The sequence below is a fragment of the Notamacropus eugenii genome, chromosome 7, assembly GCF_028372415.1.
Source record: "Notamacropus eugenii isolate mMacEug1 chromosome 7, mMacEug1.pri_v2, whole genome shotgun sequence".
NCBI classification, from domain to species: Eukaryota; Metazoa; Chordata; class Mammalia; order Diprotodontia; family Macropodidae; genus Notamacropus; species Notamacropus eugenii.
Window position 1 is genome coordinate 34,347,104 of NC_092878.1, and position 22,018 is coordinate 34,369,121.

The window sequence follows — 22,018 nt, forward strand, 5'->3', positions numbered from 1 at the left end:
CTTCTGCAAAATGGGGAAAATAACAGCACCTACCTTGTAGGATTGTTGTAATGATCAAAAGAGATGATATGTATATGTATAAAGTGCTCTGCAAACCTTCAAGCACCATTTAAATGCTAGTTAATACTTATCATCATCATTATTTTGCTTGACAACTTGTACGAGGAACAGCTTTTATGGAGGCAGAGTGAGGAGTATGATAGCGATACAAAAAAGGCAAGAAAACTTCAATTAACAGTTTAAAAAATACAGAAAAGAAAATAAATAAGTTTAGAAAGGGATATAAATAAGCAGTGTACAATGTTGGCACTAGCATGCTAAATCAAATTATATATGCATAAAATTTATATTTTAATCAAATATATATTTACCTAATTTGAGTATGTAGGTTTGTATCAAAAAAATTATCATCTACATTATATAATGTACATATTTAATGCTTTATGTAGCAATAGATTCAGTTGCATATGTAAACCTATTTTTCTGGCTTTCTTTGAATGTGGAAATATTCATACATACAGATCACTTTCAAGTTCATATTTAAAAAATTTTGATGATTGACACTGATATAGTATTTTAAAGTCAGCTAAGCACTTTAAATAACGTCTCATTTGAGTCTCACAATAACCCTTGAAATAGAAAGCAGAAGTATAATTCCAGGTTCTTATACCAAGAAAGAAACTGAGCCTCCAAAAAATGGAAATCAAGGTAATGCCCATCAACTGGGGAATGGTTGAACAAGTTGTGGTATATGAAATGATGAACAGGAGCACTTCAGAAAAACTTGGAAAGACTTATATGAACTGCTGCTGAGCGAAAGGGGCAGAACCAGGAGAACGTTACACACAGTAAGAGCCACAGTGTGCGAGGACTGTTTCTGATAGACTGAAGCCTTCACAGCAATGAAAGGTCCTAAAACATTTCCCAAAAAGACTCGATGTAAACTGCCATCCACATCCAGAGAAAGAACTACAGAAATGGAATGCAGAATGAAGCATCTTGTGTTATGTTCTGTTTGGTTTTTCTCATGGTTTCTCCCATTTGTTTCAATTCTTCTATGCAACATGACTAATATGAAAATGTATTTAATAAGAACGTATGTGTAAAATCCCCATAAGATTGCATGCCATTTTAAGGAGGGAGGGGGAGAAAATTTAAAACTTAAGGAAGTGATGGTTGAAAACTGAAAACAAATATATTAATTTTTTAAAATGCAAAAAGAAAAAGAAACTAAGCCTAAAAGAGGCTAAAGGATTTGCCAGTGGACACAACTAATGTGTCAGAGATCAGGTCTTCCTGACACTGAGACCAACTCTCTATCCACTTCGCCAGGCTAGGAAGGACTATGCCCCTTGCACATAGTAAGTAGATGGTTAATATATGCTCACTGAACTGCAGTAAAAGTTTTACTAATGGGTAAAAGTTTGATGCAGACCAGTGTTCATCCTTAAATAGAACTTAATATCTCAAGGGTTGAGGATGAGTAAACCAAAAAGAGCTCCTGAAAAATGTGGAAAACATCAGTCTTCTAGAATATTCACATTAAGCAAGTAGGGTCAAAAAACACAGTGTGATAGAGGGAAGAAAAAACAATCACTGGATTAGAAATCAAAGGACCTGGGTTTGAATCTGGATTCAACTTACTTCTTGTGTGATTTTAGACAAGTTATATATCTGCTTGAGTTTCTTCAACTGTAAAATGAGGATAATGGACTAATCAGCAGTTCTCAAATGTAGTGTACTATAACAATGCTAAGACATTATTTGCCTTTTAAAATACTTCCTTTTCCAACAACATATCTATCTGTATGAGGCCAGCACATACTTCAACCAAAATAACATTTCACAGCAGATTGGTTGCAGAAGCAGGTAAGAGAATCTGTTTTCTATTAAGCCAGACATTATAGAGTGCAAAAATATGTAAAATAATCCCACTCTCCTCACTATTTTTCTGTTTGAAAAATATAGTTACTTTTCACTGAAAAAAAGTTATTTATGTTATTAGCATGTAATTGGGGTTTATTGTTATTTTTAAATTAACAAATATTTTTAAATTTTATCAATTTTCATTTCTAATGCAATTAATATTGATAGAGATAATTCAGATAAAGAAAAGGTCTTGGGAGTCCTCACTAATATAAGAATATAAAGAGGTCCTCAATATTTTAAGCAAAAAGTTCAAGAATCATTGTACTAGAAAATCTCTAAAAATCCCTTCTAGCTATAAATTCCGGGGGCCTGGAATTAAAGAGCTGCATTACAAAGAGCAGAAAGGGAAAGTAGGGTCAATTCTGCCCCACATGGATGGTCTCCTAAGAAGTCACCCTCAACCCAACCCATTCAGGGCTACATAACATTCTTGGGAAAGGGAAACCCTGACACTGAAAGAGCAACGTGAAGAGGGGATTTGGGAAACGGGTGGAGTCCTGCTTTGAACAAACATTTATAAACAGTGAAAAGCAGGAAGGGGTGGTCCACTCTGCATTCAATCTTTGTTCTTAAACCAACTGTTACACCATAGCCCAGTTCAAGGTACTATGCTTGCTGCCTGTGAAGAGATTAAGAGTAAGACATCCTTCTTATTCCTAAACTTTGTACCTTTATAGAACTGCCACAGCTGATGTTCTGATGTGGCCTGAGAACCCAGGAGCACTGTTACACCAATGTAAGATATCAGCAGTAGTAAAAACTCTCTCTTTTTTTTAATCTATCTATCTATCTGTTTATTTATTGTTCCTCGTTTATTTATTTATTTTTGTTCTTTTCTTATTCAAAAAATAATGGGATTTAGAGTTAGAAAAGAGTCTAAATATCTAATCCAAAAGTCTTATTCTACAGAGGTGGAAACTGAGGACCAAAGAATTAATGTGATTTGCCCAAAGTCATAAAGGGAATAAAATGTAGAGCTGGAATCTCTGTCTTCAAATTGAACCCTCTCTCCACTAACTAACCCAGGAAATGGAACTCCAGGAAAGGACACCGATCAGATCCAATGCTAACTGGGGTTATTCTCTTCTACAACTCTGTTATCAACCTCTACATGAGAGTATCTATAAAACCAGGTGTATCCTATTTTATATTTATCAATCTTTTCCTAATTTAGTATGGCTTCCCAATTGCCCTGTGGTTCCCCCCAAGATACTGGGGTTTTCCAAAAGAAAAGAAAAAAAAGAAGATAAAAACAAAACAAATCAAGAGAAACAAATGGTAACATTACAAGTTATGAAGAACAGAAATCTTATCCTCAAAAAGCTCTAATCTGGAAGCTGACAGCTTCCTTCTTTAAACATTGGCAGTTCTTTTTGTACCCCCTACTGACCATCCTCTCCAGCCAGATTTCTCTTCCTTTTCAAAACTGGCTGGCTGATGAAGAAATTAAAGCTATCTATAGTCATATGAAAAAATGCTCTAAATTACTGACTAAAGAAATACAAATTAAAACAGTTCTGAGGCAGCACATCACATCTACCAGGCAGGCTAACATGACAGAAAAGAACAATGATAAATGCTGGAGAGGATGTGGGACAACTGGGACACTAATGCACTGTAGATGGAGTTGTGAAAAGATCCACTCATTTTGGAGAGCAATGTGGAACTATACCCAAAGGGCTATAAAAATGTGCATACCCTTTGACCTAGCAATACCACTTCTAGGGCTATGTAAAATAGGTGAAAGGACCCACATGTACAAAAGTATTTATTGCAGCTCTTTTTTGTGGTAACAGAGAATTCGAAATTGAGGGGATGCCCAACAACTGGGGAATGGCTGAACAAGTGGTGATATATAAATGTACTGGAATACTATTGTTCTATAAGAAATGATGAGCAGGTGGACTTCAGAAAAACTTGGAAAGACTTATATGAACTGATGCTGAGTGAAGTGACCAGAGCCAGGACACTATACACAGTAACAGCCACACTGTGTGATGATCAGCTCTGACAGACTCAGCTCTTCTCAGCAATGCAATGATCTAAGACAATTCCAAAAGACTCATGGGAAATGCTATCCACATCCAGAGAAAGAGCCATGGAGTCTGAATGCAGACGGAAGCAGACTATCTTCACTTTTTGTTTCTGCTTTTTGTGGTTCTTCCCTTTTGTTCTGCTTCTTTCACAACACGACTAATGTGGAAATATTGTTTCCATGACTGCCCATGTATGACCTCTATCAGATTGCTTGCTGTCTTGGGAAGGGGGGATGGAAAGGAAGAAAGAAGAAAAAATTTGAAACTCAAAATCTTATAAAAAATGAATGTTGAAAACAAACAAACAAAAAAAACTGGTTGGCTTTGGAGCCCCACCCTCAAACTTCTGGAGTCATTCCTTCTGATAATCAGATGTACAAGGTCTTACTCTGCTAATGAAAAGCAGAAACTGTGCCTTGGCTCCACAGGTTCCAAGACAAGATGATGTAGTCAGAAAAAATACTAATTTAGTGCCAGAAGACTTGAGTTCAAATTCTGATTCTGTTACTTTCTACCTGTGTGCCCTTGGGCAAGTCACTTCCCTTCTATGGCGTCAGGCTACTCTTCTATGTTCTGGAAGAAGACCATGACATCAGGGACATGACATGACTTGCATTTGACTTTGATTTGAGGGAGGGAGGGCTGTACAAGACCACCAGCCTCACTCCTTCAGAGCCATCTGGGTCCAGTGGCCAGACATTCATCGTGACCAGTGAAGGTGGCCCAGGATGCAATGGGAGACCCTAGTCCTTTTAGGCTAAGGTCTTATCAGATTCTTTCTTTGAATGAGGTACACCCATTCAGTGAACAGGCCTCTTTAAGTAGTTACTCAAGGGATGGTCCCTTTAATAAAAAAAAAAATCAAACTGGAAGGGGAAGACCCTCAAGGGTGCCTTTTGTTGCTCTTTTGACCAGGAACTCTTCTATAAAAAGAGTAAAGAATATCTAAGATCTCTTTCAGCTCTAAACTACATCAAAGCCTTCTCAAGACAGGGGAGAAAAAAGGAAGATCCTCAGTCAAAACATTTTGAAGCAAACTTCAGGGCAAAGGTGGCAACAAAATAGTAGCATTCTAAAATTGTCCCATCTACAAGAAAAACCACTGGGGCAGAGGTCTGAGTCAATGGCACTTTATCTCCCTTATGATCTGAGATGCCTACTACCTTGAAGGCATTAGGTTTACATTGCTTGATACCTAGATAATACAGGTAGAGTACACCAAAAACAGAGTCTTATGGATGGATAGACCTTACCCTTGACCCTCTAGGAGGGTCTACACAAAATACAGAATCCCACTGGTGAACAAACAGGCTAGTAAGATCGTAACAGACCTATTCTGACCTTTTAGGAGGTCTTACTAAGCCAGTGAGCACCCTTATGGACTTGGCTGATAAACACATGTCAAAACATCTACATGGGCCAGAGTACACTGGCCAAGTACTCATGGTCCATGTTAGACAATAGAGGGACGGAACGGAGAGGCAACAAAAATAGATGGGCTGGGGGGGAGGGTGCTTTCCATGTAATTGAATCACCTCTGCCATGCTAGGCTTGGTCACCCGAACAAGGATAAACAAGGGTGGACGTCCCCTAGTTAGCTTCCTATGATTAAGCAAGTCAACTCGCAATCTATAATTCACAGTTCTGAGTCCTACTATCAGAACTTATAATCACTATCCCTATGGAATCATATCAAACTGATTAATACAGATTGGAATAAAATGAGGGTCCAATAAATCATCCATCATAGTATAGGCAAAAAGAAGCTAGTGGCCACGGAAAAAAGTTGGCCATGGAATTGAAAGGCTGACAAGAGTTCTGCATGAAGCCAAAGTGAAGATTGGGAACAAAGATCTTGGTTCTTGGAGCTAAAGGGGCTGTCCCAAGAAGAGGCCAAGTTAAAGCAACACTATCAAGTACAGGGCAACTAGGTCAAGGCTAAATTCAAGGCTGGTTTAGTAATGGGTGAACAAAAGGTGAGTTAAGACGCTGAGAATCTTAATATGCCCCCACAAGCTAAACAGTAGAAACATAGCATTTTAAAATCTGGCTATATGCAGCCAGGTCCTGCTCTCCATGCTCCCCTAGAATCCCTTTCAGCTGCGGTACTCCTACAGAACCCCCAGAAGTACCTATACTGTGCTTTTTAGACTCCATAGCAACCACTGACTGGGGGTAGGGGGAGGAGTCAGGATTCATCCTTCCCAGCCAGGGAAACTTGTTACTGGTTTTAATAACATATGCAAAGCAACATATGATCATGGCCCACACTCACACCCACCAACACTCAGGAGGAGCCATTTTTTCAGGGGGTACTCCTCAGTTCTGGGGGGAAAAAAGTGTATCAGAAGACAGCATCAATTCACTTTGAATTCCAGAAACCTCCAAAGCCAAAACTCTCACGTTCACAAGACAAGTGGTCTGGCCAAGTCCCGAAGCTATTGTATCAATAATCTTTACATTTGCATAGTACTTCATTTTTGCTGTTGGGCTTGTCTTATCTATTTACTAAAGCCTGACAAGGCAGTACAGAATAAAACAACAGAAATATAATGAGCATAGCACCTTTCTTCAGAGGAGCTCAGTAAAGTCACATCTTTGCCTTTCACAATTAGTCAACAATCCCACAGCTCTCCAACTTCATTCTTGTCAAGAATCACAGAATCTCAGAACCAGAAGGGACCTCTGGTGCCACATGGGGAACGTGTAGCCTCAAGGCTACATGTGGTCTCCTAGATCCTAGGTCCACAGCCTTTTGACCGAGTACAAGTTTTACAGAACAAATCCTTTTATTAAAGGAATTTGTTCTATGAAGTTTGGATTCAGTCAAAGGGCAGTGCCTGAAGTCCTAGAGGGCCGAAGGTTCCCTAACACTGGAGCTCCCCAGGCCTGGGAGGGAGTCCCCCTTTCAGAGAGCTCCAGTTCTACCTGGAAGATTGTTTTGGCTTACATTGAGCCAAACCTGTCTCAAAGAAACTTCATCGCTCATAGAGTAATTCTACCCTCAGGGGTAAAGCAGGACAAATCTATCTAATCTCTCTTCTAACTGACAGGCCTTCAATTACTTCAAGATAATTATCTTTCTCCCAAACCAGTCTTCTCCAATCTAAACATTCCAATCTCCTTCAACAGATCCTTATATCATCATATCAGATTATATCATATTATAGCATGATCATCATTATAGCTCTTAGCACAGTGATTGGCACATAGTAGGTGCTTATTAAGTGTATATTGTCTGATTACTGTACAATGAAAGAGGCAGCAATTAAATTTAACATTAAAAGCTTACTATGTGTAAGACACTTTGCCAGACACAGAAAAAGGGAACTGAATTAGGAGACCTGGATTTTAGCCCCAACTTTCATTAATCTGCTATATAACCTTGGCTGAGGACAGCTAGATAGGTGGTAGAGTGAAGAGTACCTGGCCTGGAATCAGAAAAGTTCATCTTCTGAGTTCAAATCTGGCCTAATATGCTTACTAGTTGTATGACCTTAGCAAGTCACTTAATTTTGTTTGCCTCAGTTTCCTCATCCATAAAATGAGCTGGAGAAAGAAATGGCAAAACACGCTACTATATTTGCTAGGAAAACGCCAAATGGGATCACGAAGAGTTGGACATGACTGAAAATTACTGGACAACAACAACAAACCTTGGCCAAATCATTTAATCTGTCTTGACTTCAGGCTCCTAAGGTCCTTTCTAATTCTAAAACTCTATGAGTCTATAATTCAAATACAGTCTCTCTTCTTCAGTTGCTGTCATCCCCACAACTTGCTCATTTCCACATCTATCTCTGTTAATAAAAACAATCATTCATTCAACAAAAATGCACTGAAGCCTACTGGGTATAAAACTCAAAGTTAAAGGAAGGAAGGGACGGGAGAGAGGGAGAAGGACATAAGCATGAGCAAGACATTTTTCAGCCCTGAAGAAGCTTACAATCTAATTTAGGATCTTTTACGGAAAATTAATTGGCCTTACATGTGTATAATAGTGCTTTCACTGACCCTTAAAAATCTTCCTCTCTCTCTGCCAATTCAAATCTGTAACATCTTTCAGGATCCCATTCAAAACTCAGCTCTTCCTAGAAGTCTCCCCTAACTGAACCCTAATCGACCATCATTACCTTACTATGCACCAGCAGGATCTGTGCATTCCACTCTGTTACTGTCCATCTGTGATAGATTTAGTCCAATTAGAAAGCAATAAGAGCTAAGGCTAGAATGTACGCAGTGCTCTAAGGCTTGCAAAGATCTTTACAAATAATATCTCATTTTATCCTCACAACAATCCTGAGAGGTAGGTGTCACTATTATCTCCGTTTTATAGATGTTGGAACTGAAGCAGAGATTGAATGACTTGCCCAGGGTTACACACCTCGCAAAATGTTTGAGGTTGGATTTGAACTCCAGGTTCAGTCTTTGATCCACTATTGGTTTTTATACATACCATAGCATCTGGCACACCGAACATTCAAAGAACATTTATAAGCACAGCAATTATTCTAACAAAACTTGTTACTCTACTCCTAACTCCCTTGAGAGATTAATGGTAATAATAATATGTTTTAATAGCGTTTAAAGTTTACAAAACACTTTCTTCACAACCCAGAAATCCTAGCCAAGGTAAAGTTTGGTGTTAGAGAACAATGAGAAATACACTGGAAAGACTGATCACCTTGTAAGATAAAACCTGTAAGTATTATCATCCCTCTTTTGCTGGTGAGGAAACTCAGAAAAATCAAATGACTCGTCCAGAGTCATATAGCCAATAAACATTGGGGCCAAGGCCAGTGGTATTTCCATTTTACTAGACAGCAGGAAAAACTGATTCCAAAAGCTGAAGTAGCCTATGCAAAATCAATTCATGACAAAAATAGACCTAAAAGCCCAAGTGTTCTGATTTCTAGACTCCTAACTGCTAAAATACTCCCTAACCTCAGGCAACTACTAAAGAATCAAAACTTGGTTTGCCTCCTCAAAGAAGACCTGGGCCCGCTTCCCACCCCCAATTCCACTTCCTCACCAACACTGAATATGAGTAATGACACACATGCCCAGGGCAGCGTCCTCAAAGACACTTCTTTACTCTGCCCTCAGCTTGATTTTCTGTGGTTTGCGGCTGACCCATCTGTTTTGTACGAAGGTCATCTAACCCTTTTCCCAAGGGAAACTCACTCTTTCAATTTGTCATAGTTGGAGCTGATTTCTAAACAAATCAGCAAACACCTTCCCAGCAAGGGAAAATACCTTGGCTCCTTAGAAGGGAAATGCTGGCCTCTAAACAACTGAAACAGGACATAAGCTCCAACTGCCTGCCAAGCATGAGGTCACCCAGAGTAGCCTGAGGCCTCCCACGTGAATTTGCCCTGAATCAGATGAGCCAACACCATTTCCTAAGAACCAAATGAAATTGCTGGCTGGATGTCAGGGACACAAGGTGCTACTGCTGGTCAGTGAGGCAACAGCATAGCTGGCCTCAAATTCCCTTTGCACACTACCCAGTTGAGGACCATGAATAATATATCATAGTCAATTCGGATTGGATCTGTTCAATGAAGACCAATGAATGAATATTTACTGAACCACTTGAATGGGCCCAGCACTGTACTATACACTATGAGACACAAAGACTTATATAAGGCCTAGTTCCTTAACTTCAATGAGCTTTGGGTGGCATTGAGAAGACATGCACAAAAGAACAGCAAAACAAAGAACAATAAAAGGTAACACAGGATGGGACGTGCTGTTTAAACACTCTTGTCTCAGCATGATAGGCAAGTAACTAGGTTTTCCAAAGAGTGTGTCATTAAAGCACAAGTTCTACCAACTTTTATCAAGTTAGAATGGCTTCAATATTGGGCTTGCAATGAATGGACTGACATAATGGGAAAAGAACACTCGTCTCAGAATTAGAAAACAGTTTCAAGTCCTAGTTCCAACACTTAAAACTTGTGTGATAATGAATAATCATTTAACCCCTAAGTCTCAGTTCTCTCATCTAGGGGAAAATAATAGATTACTACCTGCCTCATATAGTTGTTAGGAGGAAAAGAGAAAGAATAAAGAAGTGAAAAGGACCAGAGACAGGGAAAACACAACAAACTTAGTTTTAGAAATGTAAAGGCATATGTTGTTTTATTGCACTTCATTTTATTATGCTTTGAAGACAGAGCTTTTGATGGTTTGTAGCAATCCTGCACGTAACACAGTCTATTAGAGGCATTTTTCCAAGGCTATGTGCACACACTATGTCTCTGTATCACATTTTGGTAATTTTCATAATATTTCAAACTTTTTCATTATAACTATATCTGCCATGGTGATATATGATCAGTGATTTCTGATATTACTATTGTAATTGTTTGGGGGCAATACAGATGCCCATGCAAGGCAGAGAATGTAACCCATAAATTCTCCATGTGTTCTGACTGTCCTCAGTCCTCGTAGGGCCTTTCTACTCCGAGACACAATATTGAGATTAGGCCAATTAATAACCGCACCAAAGTCTCTAAGCATTCACGTGAATGCAAGAGTCAGTAGATGTCCTTCTTATTTTAAGAAACTGACACAGTCACCCTGACCTTCAGCGACCACCATCCCGATCAGTCAGCAGCCAGCAACATCAAGGCAAAGCACTCCACCACCAAAAAAAAGATTACGACTCAATGAAAGCTCAGATGATGGTGAGCATGTTTTAGCAATAAAGTATTTTCAATTAAGGTATGTGCATTATTTTTTAGAGATAATACTAGTGCACATGTAATAGACTGTAGTGTAAACATAAATTTTATATATATATATGTTTTATGGGAAACAAAAAAATTTGTGACTTGCTTTATTGCAATATTTGCTTTATTGTGGTAGTCTGGAACCTAAGTAGTAATATCTCCAAGATATGTCTGTAGAATTTGGGGAACCAATGTAAACCTTAAGGGGCTATATAAATTATCATTGTTATTCTTCATCTCATCCTTATCTTTTTTAGAGAGTTTATACAGAATTGGTCCTCAGACAATTAGTCATCCTGTTATTATTCTTTCATATTTAACTTCTGCAGACTGTTACACAGATAAAATAACCACTCTTTGTAACTGCATAAAAGTAATGCAAAGTAAGCTCAATTTCTATTATTAATCTGTTGTTGTTAGAGGACAAACCAAGTTAAATTCAAAGACACTCAACATCAGAGAGGTTTGGCCACCAGGTAAAAATTATTTTTTTTAATAAAGCTACTCATTAAGGAGATAAGTATTATTAGCATTGGTAAAAGGAATAAATGGATGATATCCTTAAAGTACATGATTAAGTGCCAAATGTGTGGTACATTCATTGTAATGTTATGGGAAATGCGCAGATCTTCCCTGCCCTTTAATAGGCCCATGTGATCTTTGAGCTTTGGCCTGGCCCACAGCCTGAGTCACATGGACCCCATGGTGGGAGGAACAGAAAGGGTGCAGCAGGAAGAGAGAGCGAGGCAGCTGGGGGAGAGCAAGCAGAGTAGAGAAGAGCAAAGCAGCTAGCATAAGGCAGAGAGGGAGTGATTTTGCCTAAGGAAGCTTGTTTGTAAGGCGGCCTATGAGAAGGAAGGCCGTGCTCCTTTTATTGGTAATGTGTAAAAACTTCATTGTTACCATGGTAGAACTGGGTTTCTGGTATATGAATAAATATTTTGGTTTCTTCTTGGAGGAAGAGAGTTTATATTTTTCAAATTTACCCTGTAAATATGCAAGCATATCCACTGTGGCTAGATATCGCATTGGCATTACAGTCATTCAATGCAAAATGGGTCAGAAGATTAAACAGCCCACAAACAGTGGGAACAGTTAAGGAAGTCTTCATGGAAATGATACTTGGAAGATGGGTAGAATTTGGAGGAGCAAAGAAGGAAGGGTATTACTGCCAAGAGGAATGGCATGAGCAAAGATCATTCAACTCAACAAGCAACTATTAAGTTTAAACAACTATTTTGTGCAAGACACTTGACCAAATACAGAGAATACAATAATAGCCAAAACACAGACCCTGGATCTTGCAACAAAGGAGTACATACACAGAAACAAAGCATGTCAAGGGAAAACCAAAAAACCAATCCTAGTGTATATAGTCAGATTAGAGCGATTAGAGAGAAAAGGGAAATGAACTGGAAAGATAAGTCAAACCACACCTAGATGCTTTGTTCCAATGGGTCTTAGAATCCTCCTATCTCCCAACTGGCTTCTCAAAGAACAATAAATAAGAACACTAAACCACCCGGATTAACCTTCCTCAATCAGAGATGTCCCAATCCTGACAAATATCTTCCTACATCTTCCCAAGAGCTGGCATTACCTCCTACCTCATGCCCAAGGGCTGAAATGAAGATTATACACCCTTCAAAGAAACTAATCACTCGTAGTCACTACCTTACTAATCCCAATGATATTTAAATTCCTCTAAATCAGGAGTTCTTAACCTGGAGCCAAAGAATCTGTTTTATAAAAATATACTTTGATAACTGTATTTTAATATAAGTGGTTTACTTTGTAATACTATGTATTTTATTTTATGCATTTAAAAAACATTATTCTGAGAAAGGGCTTAGGCTTCACCAAAATGTCACAGGAATTCACAACGTATAACTGATGTAAATGGAGATATCAATCACTATTAAATAGCAAGTCAATTTACCTAAACCTAACCTAGTCTCTACCCTAGTCTCTCTCTAACCTAGTCTCACAGCTCCTCTTTCTAAGATCTCACATGAGAGAGTCAAAGTACAAAGACTTAAGAGAGTCTGTAATATTTTATAGGATAGATTTACATCCCATGGCCACAAAGGGGAGAACAAGGAACAGCAAGCAGGAATTACAGGGCAGTTGATTTCTGTTCATTACAAGGAAGAAGGAATTGACAATTTAAAAGTTTTTCAAACTAAAAATGGCTGCCTTATGAGGGTATTTTTACCTGTTCATTTCACTCTTGAGAATGCCCTGGTTACCAAGTGCCTTCCCCTCCTCTAAGAAATATGGAGGTTCAGAAATAATAATAGAACATTTACAACGACATCAGCTGTTAGAAAATGCCAGGATGATTTTATTCCCACTTTATATAATGTGGTTACATTTTTTACAATAACCTTTGCTCCTAAAGAATTCTTTGTTTCTTCTGAGTTACAACTTTTTCCATCAGGTCATAATTAAAACATCTCAAAATCAAATTTAAATCAGAGCAATAAAATCCCTCAAAGAGGAAACTATCACCATGGAAGCCTAATGGCTTTAAGTAAATTCAATACTCCTAGACAAAGATCTCAGGTCTCTGGCACCTGAACATGACTACATAGATAAAAGATTCTGAAAGGGAAGAAACCTTCATCTGAGTCAAAAAGAGACTTGGGCTCTTTGTTAAGGCTAACTCAGTTTTCTATTACGCTCTGCATTTCTGTAATTTGATTATCCAAAAAGACCTGAACAAAAGTAGGTTCAGGTTTTTAACTACAATATCAAGTCTCCCCAGTCCTGTTTCTCCAACCAGGTTGACTCACACCTAAAGACTCTGATGACAAACCCAAGGCTATATAAAGAAATAGAATCTGGCTAGGGAGATAGAAAAAACAGAAACTTTCCAATCTTTATACTAGAATATGTGAAAATATTAGCCCCTTTAAGCAGAAAGTTTCACAGCCTCCCTATTTCAGATAATCACTCTCATGGAGCAGAGGATGGACAGGAGCCCAGCCCACATGCTGCTGAACCTGCACCCTTTCCACTTCCACGCAGAGTTCAGTCCTAAAACACCTGAGTTCTTTGGAATGACAAAGCAATCACTTTACTGGCCAGTGAGTAAGAAAGGTCACTGAATCACTGGATCTTTAAGAGAAAGTGACCCTCTCGAAGTCTCTTCCTCTTTCTTCCCATCAGATTATGTCAGGACTATCAGCCTCTATTCCCAGAGGGATGGGAAAGAAAAAACTGCTGCTTTCCCTGAAGCCTGATGACCTCCTCCCAAGTGCTAGTGACAACAGGGGCCTAAACTAGACAAGTCTGAGCCCAGGTCTCTGGCTCCCTCTTCTGCTTTGTGTTCCTCCCATAAGCAATGTCAGTTCCAAAATGGAAGCATCTAGGCTTGGAGGCAATCTTGGGAGTTTAAGAGATCTGCTCAAAGCAGACTGGCAGACAAGGAAGATTTCTGCATTTGAGGTGACCACTAAAGGAGAATGAGGCCAAGCTCTGCCTGACTTGCCAAAACACAGACCTAAAGAAAGTTAAACACCAAGCCTACTGAAATGTAAAATGTCTAGGCAGCAATCTCACTAAGTGCTTTCTGTTTTGATAGAAACAGAGCCCCTTGGAAGAGTTTGACAATAGTCACAAGTTACCAAGTGCTTCTTTAAGTCTTTCTGTCAATGTACACTTGTAAGTCGCCTGCACTGAGCACTTCTTTTGTGTTAGAAAATAAACAGCTGTTCATATCTAATTCATTTTTATTTACTGAGTACCTTTCTATTCTCCTCTTCATGACAGACTAGACATAAGTCAAACCTAACCTATAAATCATTTCTCTACAGGCCACCACTGCGGGTCATGACCTAGAAGGGATCATGAAAAATCTGGCAACAGTAAAAGGTTTCTGAGGAACAACCAAAAATGAATTCAAAATCAAACACGTAACGAATCTGAGATGTTTCTGGCAGTGCTTGGCCATGGTGCATGCAACTTCACTGCAGCCTTGGTTCTGAACACAAAGCAGGTCATACTCTGCACTGTGCACGCCTTCAGGCCATGCAGCACCAGCGGTCACGATTCAAAAAGGGGTCCCCAGTGGAAGAAGTTTATGAATTAATGAATTCTCCTTGTCTCCTCCCTAAGAAGAGAAAAAAACTTAGAATGTAAGTCTTTCTATCCAGTCTTCTTCCTATAGTCTCTTCTCCTTCCTATCCATCCATCATAGTTACTACATCAATCAAGTCTAATTAAGTTATTTCCTGGTCAAAAACCTTCAGTGGTTCCATACTGCATGTCAGTCAGTCAATAGACATTAATTAAGCAGCTATGTGTCAGGCACTGTACTAACCACTGGGGATGGAAAGAAAGGCAGAAAACAGTTCTTGCTCTCAAGGAGCTCACCATCTAATGAGGGAGACAAGATGAAATAACTGTAAAAAAAAGCTGTAAAAGATTCATTGGAAATAATCAACAGAGAGAGAGTACTAGCATAAAGAAGGATTTTAGCTGGGACTTCAAGGAAGCCAAGAGGAAGAGATGAGAAGGAAGAACATTCCAAGCATGAGGGACAACCAGTGAAAATGCCCGCGGTGTAGAAATGGAACAGCAAAGAGGCCAGTGTCACTGGATCCAAGCACATGTAAGATAAAAAGCAAACTTCTATCCGGTTCTATAAGCCCCTCCACAATCTCCCTTTCATGATGTGTGTTTCCTTCAAGCACTCTTCACTCCTGTCAAGTTGGGACTACTAAAGTCACAGGCTTTAGAGCAGGAAGAGACCTTAAGGATCATATAGTCTACACTCCCTCATTTTACAGATAGAAAATGGAGGCCCAGTAAGAGAAAGAGGCTTTCCTCCTTTGACACAGAGATTCCCCTGTCAGTCATGTACCTCAAACAGGTGAAAGTTGAGAAAGGGCCCATATAACCCAAAATGAGTATCTCTTATTGTAGCAAAGAACTGAAAACAAAATATAAGTCTTCACTAAGTACTTACTAAACACTTAGTATGTGCTGGGCACCATGCTAAGAGGGGAATACAAAGAAAAAATGAGAGTGCTCTCTGACCCCCAGGAGCTTGCATTCTCACTGTACATAGACATATACATAGAGATATGTCTACCTACATAAAAGGTACAGCAGAGGAGGAGTCGAGAAGGAGGGAGCAGAGAGCGGGAAGACACAAGTGCAGAAGGTGACACTTAAACTGGATCTTGAAGAAAATTCAAGATTCTAAGAGAATAGAGAGCATTTCCGGCATGAGTGCAAAGGCACCAAGACTGGAGCTAGAGCCTCATTTATGAAGAATGGCAAGGAAGGTAGTATAGCTGGACCAGAAAATCCATGGAAGGGAGTCAAGTGCAAGACAACAGGAATATGAGGGGTCCTGTGGAGTCCTTCTGGGAGCCACAGAAGTTTATTAAATAAATTATTGGGCCACAAGTAAAATGAGAGAATGCACCACTTGGCCTTTGAGGTAACTTCCATGTTCAGAAGTATGATCTGATGATGACTGTGAAGTCCTTCAAGGCCCCATTCAGGGGGTACTTTCTCCTGAAGCCCTGCTTTACTCCCTTAGCTAAGACTCTCTGGGGTTTTGTTACCCCATTTGTTCAATGAGAGAGGATGGACTTGACGAACTCTAAGGTCCCTTCCAGCTTTAAATTTATGATTCTTTAATCTACGTCTGCCCATCTTTTTAATCTCAGCACTCTCTGTATCTCCATTTTGCACTTAACACATTATACTGTATCTCACTCATTTATGTATTCCCTGAGAGTAAGTACTACTACATATCATTGATCTTTATATTCTACCCATAGGAGCCTTATTTTATATTTAATGAACAAAAACAAAATTGAATTTTAAGCAGTGATTCACTAGTTTTTTACCTGTTTTATGTATGAGTGTACGAGTGTGTGTGTGTGTGTGTGTGTGTGTGTGTGTGTATGTATGGCAGCCTGCTCACACCCACCAAAAGCCTCTCCATTGCCCTCTCTATGTTAATTCTTTTTTAAGTCTTTAGAGACTAAAACTCAGTGACTCAAAACCATACAACATTGGTTTCTAGAACATTAAATACTAGAAAGATATACCTTGAGTACTGTGAGAAGTTTGGGTTATTAAAGGAGTTTCATAGTCTTTTGAAAGTAATCCAGCGCAATCTCCTCCTGTTTAATTTTGGATCCAATTCATTGGCCACTTGTACCTTCCTATCCAAGATTTACATACTGATGAACAGCACTATAGGTTGTCCATTTTCTTCAGGGTATAAGCTGGCAATGGATATTCTTTTTCCTGTGTAGATAACTAGACCTAACTCTTTTGAGTGGCTATAGGCCGTGAAGAAATGGAGCAAAGGATGCTATTAAGAAAATATTTGATGGAAAAAGAAAAGTTGATAAGGTTGCAAAAGTAAGAGAGGTAAAAGGTGGATACCCTAAGGGTTTTACTGGTCAGAAGAAATTGAGGAAGGCATGTTGGGTGGACTGCCTTTGGTGAATCTATGGGAGGACCTGGAAAAAGAGTTAAAGATAGGCAGGTATGAAAAGGATTCAGTTGGCATCACTGAAGCGACCTTGTGAATCAGTACTCACAAATTACTAGAGGGAAATAAAAACAAAGAAACCAAATTAGAGTCTTAATATCTATATGATACACATTAAAGGAAAGAATTTTGTTTCTTTTCAAAAATAAGAAAAAACACCAAATGAGAACTTGTGAAACTGTCAACCCCTATACTCCTGGAGCACCCAGACAAGGAAGGGGAAGTGGGGGCCATCTTGCTGATTCTTTCTGTTAGAGGATGAAGCAGAGACCATACAAAAAGTAAGGATGCATTTGAGGGGGTACTCTCTGGAAGTTTACCCTTCTCCACCCTATCCCCATTTCCTTGACCTACCACAGGTATGGCCAAACAAGCACTAAACTTGAGTCATGGTTTTAGTCTCACCTATTATCTAGCTAACCCGCTAAGTGACTTAAGCAGGCAATCTAATCCTTCTGGACCTCAGTTTCCTTATTTATAAATGGTGTTAGAATAAATTATCTAATACTTCTAGTTCTACCACAGAGAGCCCTACCAGGAGCCAGGATGCTTACAAAGCCCTGGGCCTTACTCTTCTACTTTCTAAAATGGGGATAATGATACTTGTACAACGTACACAAAGGGCTGTTGTGAGGTAATCGGTTTGCAAACTTCACATCGCTATATAAATGTGCGTTTATACTCTTCAACAATTCCAGAGGTTGGCGACAGCTCTCATCAGCAATAGAGACTGAGCCAAAGAAGCAGCAGCAACAGGCTAGTGTCCCACTAACAAGTATCTCCTAGACATCCTTGCCAAGCAGTTCCCAATTCCTGCTCTAGTCAATTAACCCTGAATACTTTCTAGTCTTTATCCACTCTTTTTAATTTTCCTTATCCTGCATCAGCTATAGTTTACCCTTAGCCTTTCATACAATATTTGCTTTGAAAAAAATAAAAGCTGGGAGAAGGGGAATTATAAAGGTCAATGAACCAGCAATGGAGTAGAGAAGTATCATTTTTCGATTCCTGGGTTCCACTTTTCAGCTTGTAACTGCCCTTCTCTGTACCTATCTAAATCCTGGCAAATTAGTCTAAATAACTCGTTTAAAACATACCGAAGATAAAGTAAAATGTTCTGATAGTCTTAGAAGATCATTAGAGATGCACTATTAAGAATTATTAGTGATAAAGACTGGACAATGCAATCCATTCCCACTGGAATCCTTTACAAATGCTGTTTTGGGAGGATCCCTTACGTATTAACAGCACCTTTAAATGCAATACTATGCATTCATTTAAGACAATTATGAAACTGGACAACTTTAACTCCTTTTACCTTATTTTAAATTGCAAATGATTACGGCTTAAAAGATCGTTTCAAATGGGAAATAAATAGTCCCTTAGTCTGATGGCTGGCTCACCCTTAGTGTTCTAAAAGTATTTACTGATAAGACTGGGAAGAAATGCTGCCAGCTGGGTTGTGCCTCTTACTTTCCTGCTTTTGCCTCATAACCTCCTCCTTCTACCACTTACTTCTCTCTAAGTATAGCTTTTATTTAATTGGTGGGATAGGGTGGTTTGGTTTCTTTGTCTTTTTTTTTCCAATCTTACTAAACAATCTTTTTGATCTTTCCAAGTCCTTGTGATCTTTTACCATCAAAGTAAAGGTCTACCAGGCAGGCAGCCTTTTTCGTTCAAACAACTATGGCCCCTGAAACACACTAACATATACAAATACACAGACACCCTGCAGAAATCTCCCCTCCCCATCAGTCTTGGTTAAGGAAGCTACAATCATGGCAAAAATGGACATCCACAGAGAATTTAAAAGTTTGTCTTGGGGCTATATTAGTCCTCTCTTAGACCTTCAGACCTCTACCCGGACTCCTTAATGAAGGAGTCAAATGATTAAAGGCGAACTCCTCATATTAAAAAAAGACCTCAGCTAGCTATTATACACTATTAGATATACAAACTCCTGCAAACTATTTCAACATCTCAGGGCTACAGGATCCCCATCTGGAAAATGGGAATAATAATATCTCTCCCAGAGCTTCTATGAGAGAAGTGTAAAACTTAGAATACTGTGGAAATCTGAGTTGTTATTACGGTATCATTAAATGAACAGAATCATATCTCTTGTCTGTGTTCTAACTCCAAGTGCCACTGCATCTTCATGCTGTGAGACCTGAGGGAAGTAGCTTGGGTTCTCTGGGTCTCAGGAACCCTATCTATAAAATGGGAAGGGTAGACCTGAGGATCACTAAGGTCCCTTCCATGATTCTATGAAGAAGGGTGAAGAAAATGTCCAGAATGATGCCGGTAGGGAGAAGAGAAGGTAAAAAGGCTAGTTAATCCACACCATGGATGGTCAGTCCCTGAATGAGAGGGTCCAGAAGCTTCTAAGTCCAATAACTATGTCACTTTCAGAGAAAAAAACTATGTACCAGGAGTAAGAAGAACTAAGCTCTCTAGTCCTGAGTCTTCCACTTGACTTACGCTTGTGATCCTCTGTAAATCACTGATGAACCTCATTCTCCTCACTGGTAAGACAGAAATAACAATATCTGTCTTGCTTCCCTGGAGGGACTGATCAAATGAGATCACAAATGTGGAAGTGCTCTGAAAACTATATACAGCCCTAAACAATGGAAAGTAGTATTATGTGACTGTGAGAGTTAAGTAAGCTACACAAACAAGAAAATGCACAACTTTGTTTTAAACCGATCTAGCTGACTTCTAACTTCGCCTCCATTCATTTCATAGTTACAGCTATGCTGACACATTAACTCCAGAAATGGCCCCATTGAGCAGCATGAGTGAGAGGGGATAAAACCAAGGTCCTGGTCAATGAAATTTACCACAGGAGAATGAACTGTACAATAAGAAGTAGGTCACTGACACCAGGCCTCATTTGGGAAAAACAGTGAAGTACAGACTGCATCCCTTAGAGTTCTCTGTCATCTTATGAGCTGAAAAGTAGGGTACAAACCAATGGATGGATCTGTCCTTTCCTGATGCAATACTGTCATGTGCTAACCAAAAATAATTCTCACTTGTAACTATTAGCAATACTTATTTTATAAGCAGATATGCCCATGTAGAGCTTTGCTCTGGAATTGAATTGTCAATCCAGTACTGACTGTACATGATACAAGTTTAAATTCAATTAACTTTTAAGTCAATCACCAAGGCCAGCCATCAAAGACCCACCAAACCTGTCATTCTCCCACTAAACCCACAATCTGACTCCCTCCTAAGTATCACACACCAATCTCAACCCTTAATGCAAACACACCGTATATCTTGTATATAACTTGTTTGTGCACAGTTGTTTGCATGTCATCTTCCCCATCACACTGTGAGCTCCTGGGGAGCAGGAACCATCCTTTACCTTTCTTTGTATCCCAAGCACTTAGCACAATGCCTGAACCACAGTCAGCACTTAACAAACACTTACCGACACTTAACTTTTCAAAGCCACATAAGTGGCTTATATTATATTCCTTGTCCTAAGGCACTCTGTCCATTTTTATCTCTCCACAGCCTTGATACAAATATACAAACCCTGTGATTTCTCATCACATAGCCTCTACACATGTAAACTAAGCACCACTCCCTCCCAAGAACATAACTCTATTCTCTGTGACCTTCAGAAACAAAATCTGGGCCACTCCATACCCCATACACATACTATCATTCCCTAAAATCATAGACATTCCTTGACTCCCTGTGACCCAGCCTCCAGGCACAGCACCATGACTCCCAACAGCCTACTTCCAAGAACACAATCCTACTTGTCTATGATGCTATACCATGCAAAAATCCTGATTCAGTGACCCTCCCCATGCATACTCTCCGTAATGTCACGTACACACTGATTCCAGTCATACCGTGACCCAGCCCCTGCTATAAATACTCTCATTTCCTGTGAAGTTCTATGTATAAAACCTGTATATATTCTGAATTTCTAGTATATACAAATTCCAACTTGCTCTATCTCCTGTACAAAAGTCCTAACTCCCTATAATTGTCACATACACACCCTGACTTCCTAATGACCTCTAACCCCTATATATAAAACCTACACACTGCCTATGACCTTTATACATGTTGCCCAAGTCTCTCATGAGTCTCCAATTTCCTGGTGACACCATCCCCATCCCATGCACATAGCTTCCCAGAAACCTTCATGCACATGCAGCCTGACCTCTGAGTATGTCCCTTCTTTATATATACCACTTGACCTCCCCGTAACTTTCAGGAACACTCACAGCTACCTCTGACCAGAGCACACACCCTCTCTCTCCTGGGACCTCTATGGTCCCTAAATAGACCACCCACATCCTTATGAAGCTCAGACCTCAATTCTCAGTGAACCCAGGATAGGAAAGTGGTGAACAGCCTGATCTTCCACGCAAACCCTGCGCCAGTGACCTCCATGAAGAACCACAGCGTACACACACCCTTACATCGCATGTACCCACGCAAACACTGGAAGTCATACGCAGCCTTGTGCCCTAGAAACACACAGCTGGACACAGATACAGGTACCAAGGAGTCCACCAGGCCCAAGCCTAGATTCCCAACGACCCCCACGTCTGTCTGTCTCCAAGTGACACACACACACACACTCCAAAGATCACCTAACCCATCCCACACCTGCCCAAGATCGCCCCGTGCCAGGTTCTCCAACAAGGAGATGGGTCTCAAGGGATAGAGAAGGATCTGTCTCCTGGGCAGGCTCCTTCCATTTTCCGTTAGCTTTCATTATTGCCAGGTTTTTTCAGGTATCCAACCTCAATCCAAGT

At 39.7% G+C, this 22,018-nt stretch overlaps 1 protein-coding gene across 8 annotated transcripts in view; it reads right to left on the bottom strand.

Annotated features, from left to right (window-relative positions):
* TTC7B (tetratricopeptide repeat domain 7B) overlaps positions 1–22,018 on the bottom strand; it is a 337,747-nt gene that overhangs the window by 314,622 nt on the left and 1,107 nt on the right. The gene's annotated exons all lie outside the window — the stretch shown is intronic.